Source organism: Peromyscus eremicus, chromosome 9, assembly GCF_949786415.1.
Source record: "Peromyscus eremicus chromosome 9, PerEre_H2_v1, whole genome shotgun sequence".
Lineage (NCBI taxonomy): Eukaryota > Metazoa > Chordata > Mammalia > Rodentia > Cricetidae > Peromyscus > Peromyscus eremicus.
The window spans coordinates 8,919,039-8,939,849 of NC_081425.1; the positions used below are offsets into that span (position 1 = coordinate 8,919,039).

The following is a 20,811-nucleotide window of genomic DNA, read 5'->3' on the forward strand; positions in this document are numbered from 1 at the left end:
TAGAGGATCCCCGTTTCTGCGACAATTCTCAGGAGCTCTGGTTCATTTCCTTTCTGTTACATGCTCTCTAATCATTATGATTCCAACCAATTTTCCTGGTACTTTTTCTTTCAGTTTCCTTTGGTGAGTAATAGATTCATGGTTAATTTTCAATAGACTGCATTAGGGTATCTATACTGTCACGTTTGATATATAATGTGAGGGAAATGAGCATGCCTCATCTGTTTTACTACCTCCCTCTGGAAACATCAAGTTGATGCTTGAGATTGTACAAGTCAGGATCCATCTACAAAGACAGAAACTATCCTAAGGGTTTAAAATAAGGGAATTTAGCCAAGGGAATTGGTTAAACAGGTGAAGAAAAAACTAAAAAAACAAAGAATAGACAGTGAGTTAACCTATAGATTAAAGGCAGAAGGAAGGACTCTCCCATGAACTGGAGAAACAAAAACAGGAGACAGAAGTCATTTGCAGGCTCATGCTAATTTCATATTCTATAGGTAGGTAGCTGATACTGCAGCCACAAATCCATTGCTGTTCTCTTGTTGTCCTTCCCAAATGAGCATGTATCCAAAGCTTTTGGATGACTCATACCACACCACCCAAACAAAAAGTATATATTAAGGCCTATATCTCTGGTTTAAGATAAAATTGAAATTATAACAAGCAATTCACTTGATAAATGGTTGTGTTAGTGAATCCTCATTCAGAGAATGTGTCTGTTCGTAGCGGGTAAATTCTACTGTACATGATACATAACCCCATGAGATAGGATCCTGCAGGTCTTTCTGCTTAGTTGATGCATATCTCACATCCCCAATGACAGGACACAAGTATTTTTAGCAACTAACTTTTCTTCTTTGTTATAAGCATATTAAAACTACATCATTTTGTATTGTTTTGCCCCTATCTTGTCCTAACTACAGATATTCACAGGGTGACAAGATTGTATTTTTAAGTGAACATTATTTTAAAGTAGAAATCCTGGTGTTTTTTAAAAATAACAAGCAAACAAAGTATAAAAAATAAAACCATGAAAAAAGTGTTAGTCTGAAGTCAAACAAATCACCAAATAAATTATACCCTGAAATGACCTGGAACAAACATGTTTTAGGTTCTACTTCAAAGGTATTCCATGGAAACCAACAATTAGTTAATTTGGAAGATATTCACCTATAGTTTAAAGCATGTTACTCACCCTAAGCAGCAACTTAGGAATTATGTTGTCCTTTTTTATAGAAGTCTAATGCCGAACACTCTTGTAAATGATTTAACAGCTATCATTTGAGTTCAATTACTAAGCTCCATATGCTATATGATATTGAAACAGCTGGACCTAGTCTGTCTATATTAAACTATTTCCTTTTAACAGGCTTATGATTTATTGTAGTGCCACTGACTTAATGAGTCCTAAGAAGTTTGGTTTTTTTCTCCCCTGGGGAGATCATGCTTCTCACTATAGCAGGTATGCAGTATTATGAAAATGTTAATCATTTTGTGTAGTGTTCAGATTTGAGCCTGTTGATAATGCAAAGTCAGGTCATCCTCAGAAGTTATCATTATTAAGTTGCCAACAGTCCTTACTTGTTTTTCTCTCTACATCAACACATATCATGTTGACATTGTTTTTTAATTCACATATATATTTGAAAAGTAATTGTGTAGCTAGAGTTTTCCTGCCTTGCCCATAGTCAGGACAAATCTCTGTCACCTGCCAGTCTCACAGCCGATCAGACCCAACCAAGTAAACACAGAGACTTATATCGCTTACAAACTGTATGGCCATGGCAGGCTTCTTGCTATCTGTTCTTATATCTTAAATTAATCCATTTCCATAAATTTATACCTTGCCACGTGGCTCGTGGCTTACCGGCGTCTTCACATGCTGCTTGTCATGGCGGCGGCTGACAGTGACTCTCCCACTCAGCCTTCCATTTCCCAGAATTCTCCTTTCTCCTTGTCCCGCCTGTACTTCCTGCCTGGCCACTGGCCAGTCAGTGTTTTATTTATACAGAATGATATCCACAGCATAATTGTTAGAATTTATTCATACTACTTCTATTGTTTTCAATCATCTTGTTGAAAAATACTTTGTATACCAGTGTTTTCGGTGAGAGGAGACATAAATATTAGTGTTTTAGAATGGGGAAGAAAGGTTGCCTTTTCTCTGGCCTAGAAATCCTTGTGTATCTGGTTCTAATCCCCCTCTCACTACCTCTGTTTATCAAGGGGGCATCCATTCAGAGTCTCCATTTATTTGTTAGATTGCTGAGCAATTGGAACAGTTTAGTTCAAGACCATAAGTTATTGTGGAAATTCCTTTCAGAAGAGTATGGGAAGTTGTGGAGTCATAATTAGGGAAGAAATGAATAAGAGATATTGAAAATCACGTGCTGCAACTTAGAGTTAAAATAATTCCCACCCAGCATTACTGAAACATTTTGAAAATAAAATTTGATAAAATGGTAAAATGTCTTGGGACATCATCTGCATGTTTCAACTATGATTCAGTATGTAGTGTCACTGTGCTCTGATCAAATTCTGAAGAAAATCACACAGCTTACCCTCTATTTGGAAAGTGGTATAAGTAGAACTGAAGCTAGGAAAAAGTTTTCTCTTTCATTTAAAACTCCATAAATCTTTTATTTTACTTTTCACCTAAAAAGAAATTGTGTGCACATTAGCATCAGACATGGTACAGCACATACGACACTCAATCATCTTCACATGGGTCCTCTGTGAATTGAACAAAGGCCTGCTCTCAAATTTAATTTATGTCCTTTCACATCACTGAGATACTCGGGGCCAGCTGTGAAGAGTGGCAGGCTATGCATTGAGAGTGAAAGTTGCTACACGATAATGTATATTCTCACAGTGTTCGCAAAACCACGGGATGTACCTGGAACCCAAGCAAATGACCCCTGGCCAACTGAGTCTTTGGAGGATACAGTTTTAGATGCATTAGCAAAAGGAATCTTCATTTTAAACTCATGAGATCTTTATGATTTCAGATCCTAAGCCTGGTGATCTACAGAGGAGGCCACTAATGCTGGCTACCTCTATCAGATCCTTGCCAAGATTAATTTTTAATTACTTAATTTTAATTAATTCAGTTTAAAAATTAAAAATTTAAATTAATTTTTAATTTAATTAATCTTGTTCAAAGTAGAGTTTCACAACCAATGCATTCCAATTCTATTTTAATTTCAGCCACTATAAAAACAGGCAATACTATGGGATATCATTTATCAATGTATCCATGACACAGTAGTGAAAATGCTGTTTAAATTTCATAGAACTTTGCCCACAACTCTGGCTGCTTAACTGGAGGCCAGGCTGGTCATTGGAACCCCAGGTAAAATATAGTCCACCTTCTGCCAATACTTCCTTAAGCCCTGGGCTCTGTATTCTGGCCCACAACTTCCTCAGAAGACTTCTGCATTACCCGAAGCCAGGACAGATCCATAGACCCAAAGTAAAATACCACCCACTGACTACTAACACTCCTTAAAACCCTATCAGCAGCCCCAAACTGAATCCCCCCCACTAGGCCCCATATTCAGGCCCACAACTCCAACAGCTTACCAGAGGCCAGGAGAATCCTAGAGACCCCAGATAAGATATTGCCCACCACCAGCTAACAATCCCTAAAGATGAACCAACAGCCCCAACCTGCACCAACTACAACAGCATTCCCTCCCTGAGCTCCATATCCCAGCCCACAACCTGGGAAGAAAACCTCTGCTGTACTGGAGGTCATACTCTACTAGGAATCACAGAGACCAAGCAGGTACCCCAAACCCCAGAGGCCACACAGGTACTTGGAACCACAGAGGAAATGTAGGCATCCAAAACCCCAGAGTTCTTGCAGGCTGCAAAAAAAACCCCACCATAACCAAAGCAATTTGGAATGAGAAGAGCTTATTTCAGCTTACAGCATATATTCCATCCTGAAATAATGCTGGGTTCAGAGTTGAAGGCAGAAACCTGGATGCAAAATCTGAAGCGGAGGCCATGGAAGAATGCTGCTTGCTGGCTTTCTCTCCATGGCTTGTATAGCCTGCTTTCTTACAACATCAGGGCCAGCTACCCAGGGGTGGTACTGACCACAATGAGATGAGCCCTCCCATGTTAATTATTAATCAAGGAAATGCCTCCTCCCCCCATGATTTGCCTACAGGCCAATAGAGGCATCTTCTCAATCGATGACCTGAGCTTGTGTCAAGTTGATGGAAAACTAGCCACTACATAAGAGGAATGCACTACCACATTCCATGTTCACATTGGGCATATATGATGTCATAATTGGTTCAATCTGTTGAGGTCTTGATGTCCATTCTTAGTTTGTAGTTAAGTCATTTGCAATCCTCAAGAAGAAATCCACATGGCTGATAAATATTTTAAAAAGTGTTCAACATCCTTAGCCATCAAGAAAACACAGATGGAAACTACATTAAGGGGACAGAAGATGGATCCATGGTTAAGAGCATGCATTTCTTTTCTGGAACATAACTAAGTTCCACATGTGACAGCAGTGCCAAGAGTCTTGTAAAAACTAAAGCCATTAAGAAAAAGAAAGTGGGAAAATCAAATGCTAACAAAAATGGCTTATTCAAACAGCACAAACTAGATTTAAAAGGTGAGAACACATAGTCTTCTTTTGACTAAATATTGATTCTTCAACTTATCAAGCCCCAAAACTTGATGCTTATGACTATAGACTTTAAAGTAAAACCTATATAGACTTAAATTCTGGCTGTGCAATTTAAAGCTATATTACTTTGAGTTAATAATTTTATTTTCCTAAACCTTTCTATTTCTTCTGTAATATAGGTATAATAGTGTTACCATATTGAATAATGCAAAGAATTTAATCAAATTTTAGAAGCTATTTAAAAAAGTCTTTCACTTAATGTCAATCAATGGTTTAACTAATTGAATTTGTATATGCCCTCAGGACAATTTTCAAAGTTTTCATGTAAAATGAAGGCTATTATCATGGCCGATTCAAACACTTTGAGAATGCTAGATAAACATAACCATTGTCCTAGCAGTAATAGGCCAAGTCTAGAGCCATTTTTAATACATTAATATTGATACATATACTTGACTAAAATACTTTAATACACATTTGTAATTTTTTCTGTGTTTATCTGTGTGTACATATACCCAAGAAGGGACTAAAAGTTAAAAATACATATCAATAATTTAACTAAAATTCTATAGATATGCAAAGTCTGGAAATTCATTAGTGGTTGGATAACCCCAAACATTATGAAAGTACATTAATTTCATTTGCTAAGAATAACACAACACAACTTTGTGCCATGTAGTCCTGAGGTGTCCGTGGTGGACCCAAACCATTTGTTAAGTGTTTCATGTGCATTTGTATCCATATTTAACCACTCATATTTCTTGACAAATAGGTATGACCAGTGTCATTTTCCTTACCAGATGGAGAAAGTGATACAGAGGAGGAATAAAAGCTTTAACTGGAAAATATAAGTGGAACCTATTCTTTTTTCTTCTTGGTTTGTAATAGCATATCATCATTCATAATATATAAAATTTGACCGAATTTTTTTATATGACTCTCAGATAATCTTTTTTCATTTTTCTTTATTAAGAAATTTTCTACTCACTCTACATACCACCCACAGATCCTACCTCCTCCCACCCCTCAGCCCTCCCTCCCAAGCCACCACACATCCCCACATCCCCCAAATAAAGGTCTCCCATGGGAAATCAGCAGAGCCAGGCACACTGAGCCTAGGCAGGTCCAAGCCCCTTCCCACTGCACCAAGGCTGAGCAAGGCATCACACCACAGGTACCAGGCTCCCAAAAGCCTGCCCATGCAACAGGGACGGATCCTGATCCCCCTGCCTGGGTGCCCCCCAAACATTTCGAACCAAGCCACTGTCTCCCGTATCCAGAGGGCCTAGTCCAGTCCCATGGGGGCTCCACAGCCACTAGTCTACAGTTTATGGACTTCCACCAGTGTGGCTGATATTTGACCCAATTTTTAAGAAAAATGAGTCGGGCTGGAGAGATGGCTCAGAGGTTAAGAGCACCGATTGCTCTTCCAGAGGTCCTGAGTTCAATTCCCAGCAACCACATGGTGGCTCTCAACCATCTGTAATGAGATCTGGCACCCTCTTCTGTGTACGTAATAAATAAATAAATCTTTAAAAAAAAAAAAAAAGAAAGAAAAATGAGTCTACAAAATAATCAAGAGGCAGGGGGCTGGGGTGAGGGAGGTCTGGCTTTTACACTTGTGTGAGATGCTCTGTATGACAAATGTGTTGCTGATTAGTCAATAAATAAAACACTGACTGGCCATTGGCTAGGCAGGAAGTGTAGGCGGGACAAGGAGGAGAATAAAGCTGGGAAGTGGAAGGCTGAGTCAGAGAGACTCTGCCAGCCGCCATGACGACAAACAGCATGAGAAGATGCCGGTAAGCCACGAGCCATGTGACAAGGTATAGATTTATAGAAATGGATTAATTTAAGCTGTAAGAACAGTTAACAAAAAGCCTGCCATGGCCATACAGTTTGTAAGCAGCATAAGTCTCTGTGTTTACTTGGTTGGGTTTGAGCGGCTGTAGGACTGGCGGGTGAGAGAGATTTGCCCTGACTGTGGGCCAGACAGGAAAACTCAAGCTACACACTTGTTAAATGGACAAGCACAGGAATTAGAGAAGGAGGTAAAAAAGGCTTTAAGAGCAGAGAAGGTAAGGAAATGACTCTTCTGGTGGAAACCTACAAAGCATTAGAAATATCTTGATTTTAATCCAGAGATGGTAATGTCAGCTTTCTGACCTACAGACTATAAGATAATAAATATGTCATTCTAGGTCACCAAATATGTTGCACCTTTTTATAGCAGCAAACAAAACTAATGCATGCTTCAATATGACAGGATTTGATAAACAAGGTTCAGTTAATGTCAAAGGATAAAAAACAAAGAGTTCTATCCATTTGTTTTTGCTCATAGAATAGAAGGAATGTCCCTAAAATGGCATCTCTTTTATCTATATGAACTATTTAAGAGCAAATATACCACAGTTTATCATCATTTTGCTGTAAACAGAGTAACAGAATTTAATACTACTTTCTTTTTTTATTTTGGTAGGATGATATGTCATAGTTACTAAAGCCTTAAAGAAAATAAAAGGAATAAAAATCTCCCCTTTAAGTAATAAATAAAAGCACATGCATGCATGAACACAAATTTAAACAATATAAAAGAAGCAATTAAAATTATACACACAAATACTACACACAGAGAGAGAGAGAGAGAGAGAGAGAGAGACAGAGACAGAGACAGAGACAGAGAGACAGACAGAGAGAGAGAGAGAGAGAGAGAGAGAGAGAGAGAGAGAGAGGATAGATGATAATGAAGATAGATAGAAAGACAGATATATATTAGATAGAGAATCATAAAATTTTTGAACTTGTTTATCCTGTTCTTCTTGATACATGACTCATGCACAATTTCTTTTGTGTATACATGATTGTGTTAAGTATATAAAAGTGTGGTCTGTCCACATCCATATATGTTTGAATGCATGTAATTGTGATGATATACTGTGTACCCTAATAAACTTTGGCTGAAGATCAGAAAACAAAACAAGCCACTAGATTAAACATAGAGGTCAGGCAGTGGAACATACACCTCTAATCCTAGCACTCAAGAGGCAGAGATCTGTCTGGGTCTCTGTGAGTTCAAAGCCACCATGGACTACATGAGATTGACTCAGTCTAGGAGAGAAACAGAGCAATGCAGTAGTGGGACACACTTTTAATCCCAGCCCTTGAGATCTCATGTCTTTGCTTGGGAAGCACTTTTTCAGGCTGAGAAGTCTTAGAGGTAAGATGTAGCAGAGGCTTGTTCCTTTGTCTCTCTGATCTTCAGGCCAATTTTATTAGGGTACACAATATATCATCACATGTAATGGTCAGAGGAAAACCATGGTTTCTCAGATGCCTTCCATCTTTTGTTTGAGACAGGGTTTCTTACCACCTGTCTCCAAATCCCATCCTGCCACAGCTGAGACTAGAGGTTCCTGTCAAAATTCCTGGCTTTTTTCATGAGTTCTGGGAATCTAAAATCTGGATATCGCTCTGTATAAATAAAACGCTGATTGGCCAGTAGCCGGGCAGGACAAGCAGAGAAGAGAATTCTGGGAAGTGGAAGGCTGAGGCAGAGAGATGCTGCCAGCCGCTGCCATAAATACCAACGTGTAAGCCACGAGCCATGTGGTAAGGTATAGATTTATAGAAATGGGTTAATTTAAGATGTAAGAACTAGATATCTAGAAGCCTGAGCTATTAGGCCAAACAGTTTAAATAATATAAGAGTCTGTGTGTTTATAAATGGGCTGCAGGACTGCCCGGGCTTGGCGGGAGCTGGAAGAAGCTCTCCTACTACACCTTACAACAATGAGAGAAGTGCTTTACTGTTGGAGGATAATAGTTTGTACACTGTAAAGATGCATCTCTAAGGTGCAACCTGATTGGTTTAATAAAAAGCTGAACATCCAACAGCTAGTCAGGAGATGAGAAGTGGGACTTCTCCTCAGAAAGAGGAACTGGGAGGAAGAATCTAGGTGCAGAAAACTTGGAGCCAGTCAGAAAGTGTAATACTGAGGAAATGTAAAGAGCCATGGGGCAGAACGTAGATTAAAAACTTTGGATTAATTTAAGTTAAAATCCTAAGCTAAAGGCTAAACTTTCCAAATTAATAAAAAGTCTCTGTGTCATTATTTGTGAGCTGGAGGTCCCCAAACAAAGTACAATTATTTTACCTACAACAATATCTCACATCCTACTGACATATTTTTATACAGAGATATTAGCAAAAAAATTTCAAAATATATATTCAATACATACCCTTTTAAATGCCAAAACAATAGATGTTCTTTTTAATAGTATATGTGTACATTTTAGTAAAATTAATGAGTAGTTATTATAATTTGATTCATAATATATATATACCAATATTTCACTTTAGCTGAGCACCAAAGAATGTAATAATATTTAGAAAATACTACTGATATAGTTATTAGTCTGTGTTTACCGAATCAGTCGCTTTAAGTAGTCTGTAACAGAAAGCATTACCTCAGATAATAATAAAAATGATTTTGCTACAGAAAGATATTTGAATGTACAACTAAAAATATATTATGATTCTTATCAATTATTTGTGTTTGTGACTAATTAAAACATTTATGTCACAACATTAAATACACATCAAACATACAGAAGAACTTCAAAGTTTTGATATTCATTATGTATTTTTCATGATAACTTTGATTTTTTTCAGCTTTTGGCCTTTATTCTTAAGCTCCATTTAAATGTATAACACAAATTGTCCCACCTCTAAGCTTGGAGATGATCAGAAACATAAACTATTTAAACTTACTTTTCTCATCTTGTGTCTCCTTTTGATATGTGACTTAAGCACAATGACAGGGAATAGGCAGAGTGAAAGCAGAGATTTTAATGTTCCCAGCACAAGCATAAGATATGATTTCAGTAGCCCGCCCTTTGTCAAGTTTGGTTCTGGCATAGGGGTTGGAATGATATTACATTTCCTCATGCTCGTCTCTTCTTAATATATTAAACCTTCCAAAATGCTGTGTGTTTTTATAGAAAGCTAACAAACTAAACTTCCTTTTAAAATATGTACATGAATTTTACATTTAGCATTTCTTCTTAATGATATAGGAATTTATAAGAATGCAGAAAACATAATGAAATGTTGAAATACTTTTAAGTGACTTGTCTCTTTAAAAATGTCCATTACTCTAAGGTTTGCATTTCACAACTACTGATTTTGGCTGCTTCAATAATTGGGCCAGATACCAGTTCTGGAGGTAAAAACCCCACATCATTCCTAAGAGTCACAGGTATTTGGAGAGAGTCTGTTTGCATTCATGGGTGGATATATATCTTATGCTCTCTAGAAGTCATTGCTGACTGATTTGAGATCATCTGCTGAACTGGGTTTTTTACATTTATATTCTTAATAATCAAAATTCAATAACAGAGATCCAAATATGGTAAGCCCAAACAGAGAGAACTGGAAATGAAGAAATGATTCAGCCATTAAGTGCAATGCTGTTCTTGCAGAGGACCTGAGTTCAGTCCCAGATCTACATTGATTATGTTATAGCCACCTTAAATCCAGCTACAGAGAGATTGGATGATTCTGGCCTCTGTGAGCACAGCACTCACACCCAAACACATATACATAATATAAAATAAGATACTTTAAAAACTGAAATAAATAAAAAATAAAAATTATTAAAAAAAAACAAACCTAGACAAATATATAGCTATAGCTGGACTCTTCAATAGGCCCTTATCAATGTAACAGCACCATGACTGAACAATATCCAACAACTTCAGGGCAAATAGTTTTTTGGGTACTCTTGGTACATATTCCAAGATGCATGAGATCCTGAAAAATATAAAACAAGACATGCATCTAAAATAATTGAACTCATAAAATTGTTTTCTCCAGCCACAATAAAATCAAGTTAGAGTCCAATAGGTGACACAAATGTATCAGGAGATCTTCAGACATGGTGATGACACAGTGCACAACACACTTTTATGAACTCTACATTCAAAAAGAAGTCTCGAGTGAAAATACAATTTCACTAATATGTCTTCAAGTCTGTGTTAGAATAAGGAATGGGTGGAATAATAGACAAATTCACAGTTAAATTTAAAGGTAAATTCAGATGCACTGGTACTGAAATATAATAGCAGGAAATATTTATATGAGAATAGAAAGTGTTAAGTCACTAAGATCCCTTGGGAACACTCCAGAAAAAAAAATGAATCCATGAATGGAAGGAAGGAAATTATAATTAGAAATCAAAACCAGAAGAGAAATAGAAGGCAATCAATGAAATAGATTTAAAAAACAAACACACAAAAACAGAATTGGATTGACTTATAGCAATATTAAGAGGAAGAGAGAATGCTTAGCATTCATTATCAAGAATAAAACAGAGGCCGACACTAGATCACACAGACACCAAGAAACTCATGAATGAGTGCCATGAAGTGTGTGCATAAAACCGGCAACTGAAGGAAAATGAACAAAAAAATAAACAAAAAAACCTGAAACGCAAGAGGTAATCTGCTCCGAAATATTTTTCTTAAGAGCTAAACTGTAGCTAGAGTTTTCCTGCCTGGCCCACAGTCAGGGCAAATCTCTCTCACCCGCCAGTCCCACAGCCACTCAGACCCAACAAAGTAAACACAGAGACTTATATTGCTTACAAACTGTATGGCCATGGCAGGCTTCTTGCTAACTGTCCTTACAGCTTAAATTAATCCATTTCTATTCATCTATACCTTGCCACGTGGCTTGTGGCTTACCGGTACTTTACATCTTCCTTGTCCTGATGGCGGCTGGCAGTGTCTCCTCCACCCAGCTTCCTGTTCTCTCAATTCTCCTCTCTGTTAGTCCCGCCTATACTTCCTGCCTGGCCACTGACCAATCAGTGATTTATTTATTGACCAATCAACAACACATTTGACATACAGACCATCCCACAGCACTAAACAATATATTTTCTTAGTATATTTTTTATCTATGTTTAATTGTCTTAATAATTAACTTGATTTGAAGCCAACCATCCCCTGCGGTACCAGTGACCACCAGAGCCATACAACCACCCTGCACCGATTGGGAACAGGTAAGGCCCCAATCTCTGGACTGATCAGCTCAGTTCTCAAGCCTCTAGGCTCTGGGGGCACATTCTGTGCCCCTCTTCCCCAGCAGTTGCAGCCCCAAAGACCCGGCAGCAGCCTCTTTCCCCACCCCCTTGCCAAGCCAACCATCCCCTGCCACATCCGTGCCCACCAGAGCCATATGCCCACCCTGAACAAATTGGGAACAGTGACCACTGGAGCCATATGCTCCCTCCTGAACCGATTGGTAAGAAGAGCAACCAGAGGAGCCAGATTCCCCACCTGCTCCAATTGGAAGAAGAGCGACCTGGAGCCCCACCTGTTTGGATTAAAGGGAGAAATGGGTACACGGCAGTGTAAGAACACATTAAACAACATAAAGAGCAATATGGTACCACCAGAACCTAGTGATCCTACAACAGCAAAACCTGAACATTCCAAAGCAGATAATCCAGAAGAAAACAACCTTAAAAACAACTTCATGAAGATGATAGAGGCCTTAAAAAGGAAATAAAAAATTTCCTTAAGAAATGGAGGAAAAGACAAACAAAAATATTGGAAAAAAAATCTCTTAAAGTCAAAAAACCCAAGAAAAAACTAACAGGTGAAGAAAAAAGTTCAAGATTTGAAAATTGAAATAGAGGCAATAAAGAAAACATAACTGAGGGAATTCAGGAAAAGGAAAATCTGAGTAAATGAACAGAAACTACAGAGGCAAGTATAACCATCAGAATACAAGAGATGGAAGAGAGAATCTCTGCTTTGAGGATACGATACAGGAAATAGATTCATCGGTCAAAGAAAAATTTAAATCCAGCAAATTTTTAACACAAAACATCCAGGAAATATGAGGCTCCATGAAAAGATCAAACCTAAGAATAATAGAGATAGAAGAAGAATTCCAGTTCAATGGCACAGAAAGCATATTCAACAAAATCATAGAAGAAAACTTTCCCAACCTAAAGAAAGACATGCCTATGAAGGTACAAGAAGCATACAGAATACCAAATAGACTTTTATATAAAAACCCCAGTCCTAAGAAGAGGTTCTTGTTTTCAGATGGCTAATGAGGTCCCAAAGACCTGAAACATCACTGCCAGTGCTCTTGGTTACTCTTCAGTGTTTGAAGAGTAAGACTTGAGTTACAGAACATGAAGAAATCTAGGTGTCACTCAACTGGAAGCTTCATCTCTAGCTAGCTGTAATAGTCCTGAAAGGTGCTATATATACTACCAAATGATAAGAGAAATCACCCATCTCATCCAGCTCTGAACACATGCTCACTGCTACAAGAGTGCTACAGATGTTATCAACCACTTTTATGATAGGATTTAAGGCCTTATTTATGAAATGGAACTGATAAATGCAACCATTAATGATAACAAGAACCTATGGTCATAGGCACAGGGGAGAACCTCTTACTATTATTCCGAAAATAGATAGTACAAAAGGGACTCCTAAAGACTTATTATTGTACATATATATGCATATACATATACATATATATACATATACATACATACATACATATATATATATATATATATGTAATCAGTGAATCCTGGGATCTCACTGCACTCCAGGGCAAGTCCCTGCTCCTAAAAGAGGCTGGGCTACAGAAACAGGGATGCACGGGTTTAAAAAAACAAAGAGGGAGCAGGAAGGGTAGGAAGATGAGAGTGGATTTGGGAGGAGCAGGAGTATGAATATGATAAAAATTCACTGTATAAAGTTCTCAAAATATTTATAATATATTTTTAAGATAACAAATTCTATTTTTCAGAAAACTGAAAAGGTTTTATTATTATGATCAGTTATGAGGCAAATGAAGACAAGGTTTTAAATATATGAGCAGTGTCAATTAGGATTTTACTTTAAAATATGCAACTTGTCCATTATGTGATGTGTAAATAAATAGAAATCCTATTATATATTGATATTCAGACCATGACAACTGCTAAAATTATTTTTGCTGGAATAAAATGCATACATATTGCCTAACTGAATTTTTATGGTGCACCTTTATCATATTAAATGTCACAAGAAAATTATCTATAAGACACATTTAATTATGAATACTCATTAAGCAATATGAATAAATTTAATTTTTTCAAGGCACGATGTATAACCTTCAAAATTATGTCTGCTACAATATTATAAAAATGGACTATGTGATAAAACAAACTTAATTAACAAATGAGCAGACCATAAAAAGCCAGACAGCTTGATTGTTCTCTCAGTCTACAATCTATGAAATTAACAAAATTAATTAAAGATTATGCCTCTACTAGATTTCTAAGCATGTGTGTTTGTGGAGGGTGTTTCAGTCATCATTGTTATAATTTGAAAAACAGAATATCCAGTATCACGGTCATCCTTGGTAATAATACTTTGGCACCTTAAGAGTTATTCTTTCTGGAAATAACTTAAATAAACATGGTTCCTGATACATTTGATCAAAGATCATGAGTTTCCTGGGCTATGGATCTACATTCAGAGAGGAACTGGAGCCTAATGTAAGACAAAAGTAAGGGTGAATCACTTTTGTGCAAGACAGAATTTCAAAAACTCTTCAAGCTAGACAGAAATCAATACTTATTTACTTTTTAGGAACACACAATTTCTCAGCCCCAGTGAGTACTAATTGCTTATTACAGAAGTACACAGTGTACAGATAAAACAACCTGAGTTTGTGCAGGAAAAGTAAAACCCCACATTTCACAGAAATGGTTTAGTTTAATCATTAACCCTTTGTGATAACTTTTGATGTCGTTCTTATGATTGCTTCAGAAGACAGAGAATACTTATTGTCCATTTGTCTTTGGAAGCCTCATATATGTTGTTCTCACACTACACATGTGTTTAGGCAGGGTGTTCTAGAGCAGATTGAACTGGACTAAATACTTCATCTCATGAAAACATTAGGAAGGAAAATGACTTTTGTTGAAACCATGAAGTGATACGCATGAAAGATCCTTCATTGTCCTTTGTACTTACATAATTGTTGATCAGACTACTTGTGACTTTCAAAACACTAAAAATACCAAAACAAAACAAAACAAAAATTCTACATTTGAGGAGATCTCTCTCTATTCAAAATTAATTTATTGCATTTCGATTTCTTTATTTTCTAAGAATGAAAAACACTTAGGTGCCATTACAGTACCATCATTCAATCATTTGTTGAACAATATTTGTAGATTACTAGCTATATCTTAGACACTATTGCAAGTGCAGGAGACACAGCAGTAAACATGGTCTCAATTCTTCTCTCTTTGAGATTCAATTCTAGTGATACATAGATAGTCAGATTAAATACATATATAAGGATGCAGGTCCATATATAATGCATACATACAGACAGATAAAATGAGCTGTGGGAGGAGGGTATAGCACATAAAAAGGAGAAATGTCATTTGTCCTACAACATCTACCACAGAAATCACTAAAAACACAAAATTGGTGTAAAAACCTAGAAATTATGTATATATTATACACATATGCACATACACATTCATACACACAGTGAAATCAGGAAGCTTATAGAAAGAAAGGAAGCATAAACCAAGGAAATTCTGTATATGGAAGATGGCTGGTCTGGGAAAAATTTTGAGGGAGAATGAGTTTTTAATTCCTAGCTTAAAACAAATAACAGCTCATGCTGGAGATTGTGTAGAATCAGGGGAACACCATTAAGAGTGCAAACCTATACAGCTACTATGGAAATCACTATGGCTGTTTCTCAGAAAAATGGAAAATGATCTACCTCAAAATCCAACTGTACCCCTCTTGGGCATATACCTAAAGAACACTCCATCCTACCACAAGGGCACTTGCTCAATCATGTTTATTCATCATCTATTTATAATAGCCCGAAATTAGAAACAATCTAGATGTGCATCAACAGAAGAATGGATAGATAGAGAAATGTGGTACATTTACACAATGGAGTATTAGCATTAAAAAATGACATATTGAAATTTGCAGGCAAATGGACAGATGGGTATAGAGAAGGAAGGACATTTAAGAGGTGGTATGGAAACCTAGTACAGTACAAACTTCTTAAAATATATGAAGGTGATCCTATTGAAGTCTCCAAATAACGTGGGAAACAGAGACCCCACTGGCCATCTCCTATTACGAAGTGAAACTTCTGTGGGAACTGAGTTAAATCTAATTGAGTTGTTGGCCAAAGGGGTCCCATGGGGATCCCCAGACAATCCAGGTTATTGCTAACACAATAATTTTCTCTCCACAAACTGACATTAAGGTCCCATTGCTGAACACAACACCCATACAACTAATTGAACGTGGAGAGGTCAAGCTGGTGCCTACATATAATCTTTCACCCCTGTGTTCTAGTGTCTTTGGTATGGGAAGGTACTCTGCATTTTACCAAAAGTGAAATGTGATCACCATTCCAGTCACAAAACCTTTGATCTACAATCTGTCCTGCCTACAGAATATGTTAAGGCAATGATGGCACAAATTCTGTTGGAGTAACCAACCAATGTCTGATTTTACTTAAGGCCCACTCCACCAGATGAAACCCAAGCCTGACACTGCTTGAGTGACCATGAACCAAGTACTAGATCATCCAGAGACTTAGGGTAAAACCAAATATTACCGCTCCTAAAAAAGTAACAATACAATAACTCCTAATGGTATTCTTCTATACTAATAGACCAGTTCCTTATTCATCAATCATCAGAAAAGCTTCCTCCTGTAGTAGATAGGAATAAATACAGGGAACCACAGCCAGACATTATATAGAGAGACTTTGAAACACACAGCTCTAAATGGAATGTCTCTACCAAATTCTTCCACTTATGGTTCAGAGGAGGTAGAAAGAATGTAAGAGCTAGAGGTGTTGAAGGACAACTGAAGTACAAGGACCTCTAGATCAACTGAGAAAAGCTCATAGGAACTCACAAAGACTAAAGCAGCAAGCACAGGGCCTACTCAGTTCTGCACCAGGTCCTCTGTGTATACTTATTATACCTTTCAGTTTAGTATTTTTATGGGAGAATGAAAGGATCTCTGATTCTGTGCCTTCGTTTGCGGCCCTTTTCCTTCTATTGGTTTCCTTGTCCAAATTCGATGTGACATTTCTTGTTTTATCTTCTTTTATTTAGTTACTTTTAGCTATCTCTTAGAAGCCTGTTGTTTTCTAATGAGAGACAGGAAAAGATATATTGGGACGGAAAGGGAAGTGGAGAGGGACTGGGAGAAGAGGAGGGAAGGAAACTGTAATCAGGATAGAATCAGATTTTAACATGAAAAAATGTCAAGTGGGAACCTGTAGTTACCCCTTGCTGTGCACTGGTCACTTAGCTTAATTTTATACTTTCTAGGTATATCTATTTCCCTGCAAACTTAATTATTCCGTCCACTTTACAGCTGAGCAATATTGTATTGTGTATATGTGTCATATTCTTGTTACCCATGCATTTTATACGGGCCTCTAAGTATGTTCTCCCTGGCATATGAATTCTAGCCTATAATTTATATATGTACATGTGCAAACAGGTGCAAATGTGGGTGGAGTATAAAAATTTAGAAAGGAGACTAACCCAGGGTAATGTTAAATGATGAGCAAGCAGGAAGTTTAGACAAAAAGACAAAAGAATTGAGAAATAGTATATAAGGCTAAGGGTTTTCTAGTTTCAAATCCTTCATAATTTGTTTCGTGTGTGTGTGTGTGTGTGTGTGTGTGTGTGTGTGTGTGTGTGTTGAACATGTGAATTCAATTTTATATGTATTGAAATAATAAGAAGTATTTTGTACTCCAAAATGCTCCAACATGTGCTATTCTTTGAGGCTATGAGTTTGAAAGCCATGCTTGCTTTTCTAGTTCCGTTGACCATTAGTACAGTAGGGATTATCGTGAAGGATGAGTTACTGAGCACATTTGTCAAACTGACACACTTAGAATAAGTGAGCACTTTTTAAAATTGTTCTAGGGGGAAAAGTTTTGTGAGCTGAAAAATTGTCCCTCTTCTTCTGCTTACAATTATATTAAGTCATTCTATTGTAGCATTATTTAATATCAATATTGTATTGCTTTACAAAAAGAAAAGTATTTTTTTCTTAATGGCTAAGGTAGTGAGAACTTGATGCCATCATGTGAAGTCCAAACAATTGTCCTAGGCTCCTACTTCCCTCTACCAGACAGGGGCACAGTAGGTAGGGAGTGACAGTCTCCCCAGTGTGGCCTTATGTCCGTGCTAGCCTGTGACACCATTCTCCTAATGTCTACTTGTTTACAGCCATTAGTACATAATTGCATGAACAGAGACATAAGCTTCTAGGGGAGTACTCATATCTGCAGAAGTTATGCTGTCAGTACTAAGTACTTGACAAAGAATCAAGGTTTTGAGAAAATAAAGTTAAAACTGATTTTCTGTGAATGAACTTCTGAGACAACATACTCTGTGGAAAACAGATTTATCCTGTCCTCATGTTGCATGGAATTCTAGCGACAGTCCTGGGATGAACTTCTGGAATTCCTGGGGAGGAGGAGGAGCTGTTCAGTTTATAATCTACTTCCTACAAGAGAGAGACAGCAAGAGGATTCTTTTAATCTTCTTACAGAGCAGGGGTAGTGATGTGATTTTCCCTCATTCTGCAGCCACACTGTCTGAACGCTGAGGTGTGACATTTTGGTGCACTCTCTGTTGCTCTCTTGGATATAGTAGTTATGAACGATCTGTTATTTCTGCTTTCCTGTGTGTTTACCAAGGAAAGAAGACAATTGTGTTATGGCAAGAAGGGGTTGAAAGCGTCTGGTGTGTATTATCAAAATCAAAATCAAGGATTAAATATTTAACATGTTTTTCTACACACTTAACACATGTACGACTTTGGCCAAATGGGCTTAAAATACTGACTGGCTATGATTTGTCAAATGTTAGTATGGACACATATACTGCATATGGAATATAACTCCATTTTTTTTTTAAACTTGAGAAACCAAACAACTTACACTGAAAAAGAACAAAATAAAAACTTCTCTTTATCAGACTGTGAATTTCTATCATCTTTCCCCAGGCCGGGGAACAAAGTACTTACCTTCCATATTCAACGCAGCAATTTTATTCCTGCAACTTTTAAATGGTGTTAAACACCCCAGGATTTCCCACACTGATGTCAGCATTCTCAGATGTTTTATTCTTTGTTGCTAAACATCAGCAGAGCAGGCCGTTTGCAGTGGCTCAGAGGCAGCTTACATGCCTCTACTTAGATCCACTCCACTGGCCTCTCTGAGCTTATACTTACTGAGGAGAGAACAGTCTCTTTTTCCTTTTGCCAGTGGAAAGAACTGCCAGCTGGTGGTATTCTTTGTCTTCACTATTTGAAGAAAACTTTTGATATGATTTTATATGTGCCCCCTTCCTACCACATTTTTTTTTACCATAAAGAGAAACCTAACTACTAGAATAGATGCTTTCCTATTGTTTGTACATATTCTTACTCTCATATTTGTGTGTGCCTATTTCAATTTAACTTCATGTTTCTGCTTTTGTGACATAGAACTGTGAAGAATGAATCCTCCTTTAAAATATGTAGGAAAATATTCTTAATGTCTTCTTGGCTTAATAATCCATTAAAGAATTACTTTCTCTTTGTGAGACACTGTGGCTTACTGACTGCTACCCAATTTAAATTCTGGGAATTTTGTGTTCTGTTCTGAGTTTGAGTATAAAATGAAGACATTTATTTCCTTTTCAGGACAGATTAAAATTTCTTCCCAGGATTCAAGGTGAAAGTGCGTTAAGCAGCTGAGAACAGCAAACTTGGTCATTTTTCAGTTGCTCCAAGGAATGTAATGCTCTTGACATATGTGCAAAGAATGTCGTGGGGAGGCAGGTGCAGTACAGCAAAGTGTCTCATTCTATATTTTTACTATAATTTTGGGATGCTCTACTGTGTCTTCTGCTTTGCAAAAATCTATGAACCACATTCCCAAGTTTCTCAAAAAATATAAAATAAATGCCAAAACTAAAATCTAGGAAGACAAGGATAATTCTCATCTCATAACTGGATGTTGAACGTCTCATCTGCTAGGCAGGAACTTCTGGAGTCGGGATCCTATCTTTGAAAGAGAGAGCTGCCAACCTTTAAATTGCTGTTAACATTTCTTCGACTTACACTATTTTATTTGTGTATTTTGCTTCTTAAAAGACCTGCCAGAGAAAACTCTAACAACCCAAATCACCAAGTCAGTCTGTGGGCAAGCTAGAGTCTCTCTCTCTACCCAATCTATATACTGATTTGAATATGAAAAGCATGAGAAGGGAGATCTTGAACTGAGCATGCTCAAGAATGTGCTTGCTTCTACACGGGATGATGGATATGAATGTTCTCTGAATCTAATCTCTCTGCCTCCTGTGTTCAGGCAGACACTGCTTTGGGAGTTATGCTCATACTTTCCAATGCTTTCCTGACCCACTGAAAGTAATGCATGCATCATTTATCATTCAGTTATCTTCTTGTGCATATTGGGCTTCATATGCCTGAAGGTATGAGCACATTGTCTGTAGTTACAGAAAAGCTGTGACCAAATGCCACATAGTGATACTTCAGCTGTGTGTAGGATGACAGTTACTATAACACTACATCTAAAGTACTGATTTCCCATTCCTAACTTGTGAATATTCAATATGATATGCTCACAATGGTGAAATTACCTACTGACATATTCTCCAAATTGACTCTGCCATTACCTGACACATACCCCTGGAAGCAGTTCAGTTTCAGCATGTGTATTTCAAATTTTGATCATCATGCAGACCAGACCATGTGAGCACAGCTTTTCATGACCTAGCCTAAGTGTAAGCAACCTAGCCAAACACCTCAACTAAGAAAAAAGATAACAAAAGAATTCAGTTTCTAAATATCCATGTAAATATTATTTTTACCTGCTTATTATTACAATAAAATAATTATTTTAAAATACAACAGATTCATAAATATGATTTTATTATGAGATTAAACATAAATAGTAAAAGGGAATCCAAATTAATTTTCATAATACATTTACATTAAAGTCATTTTTTTCAACATCAAATTTAAAGACTTATATTTATTTACCATAT

General features: G+C 37.1%; 1 protein-coding gene and 1 long non-coding RNA gene across 2 annotated transcripts in view; one reads left to right on the plus strand and one right to left on the minus strand.

The window, feature by feature from the left end:
- Gpc5 (glypican 5) overlaps window positions 1–20,811 on the minus strand; it is a 646,525-nt gene that overhangs the window by 120,087 nt on the left and 505,627 nt on the right. The gene's annotated exons all lie outside the window — the stretch shown is intronic.
- On the plus strand, window positions 4,315–5,505 carry LOC131919152 (uncharacterized). Its single transcript, XR_009381174.1, has 2 exons — window positions 4,315–4,639; window positions 5,427–5,505. It is a non-coding gene; the product is annotated as an uncharacterized LOC131919152 (long non-coding RNA).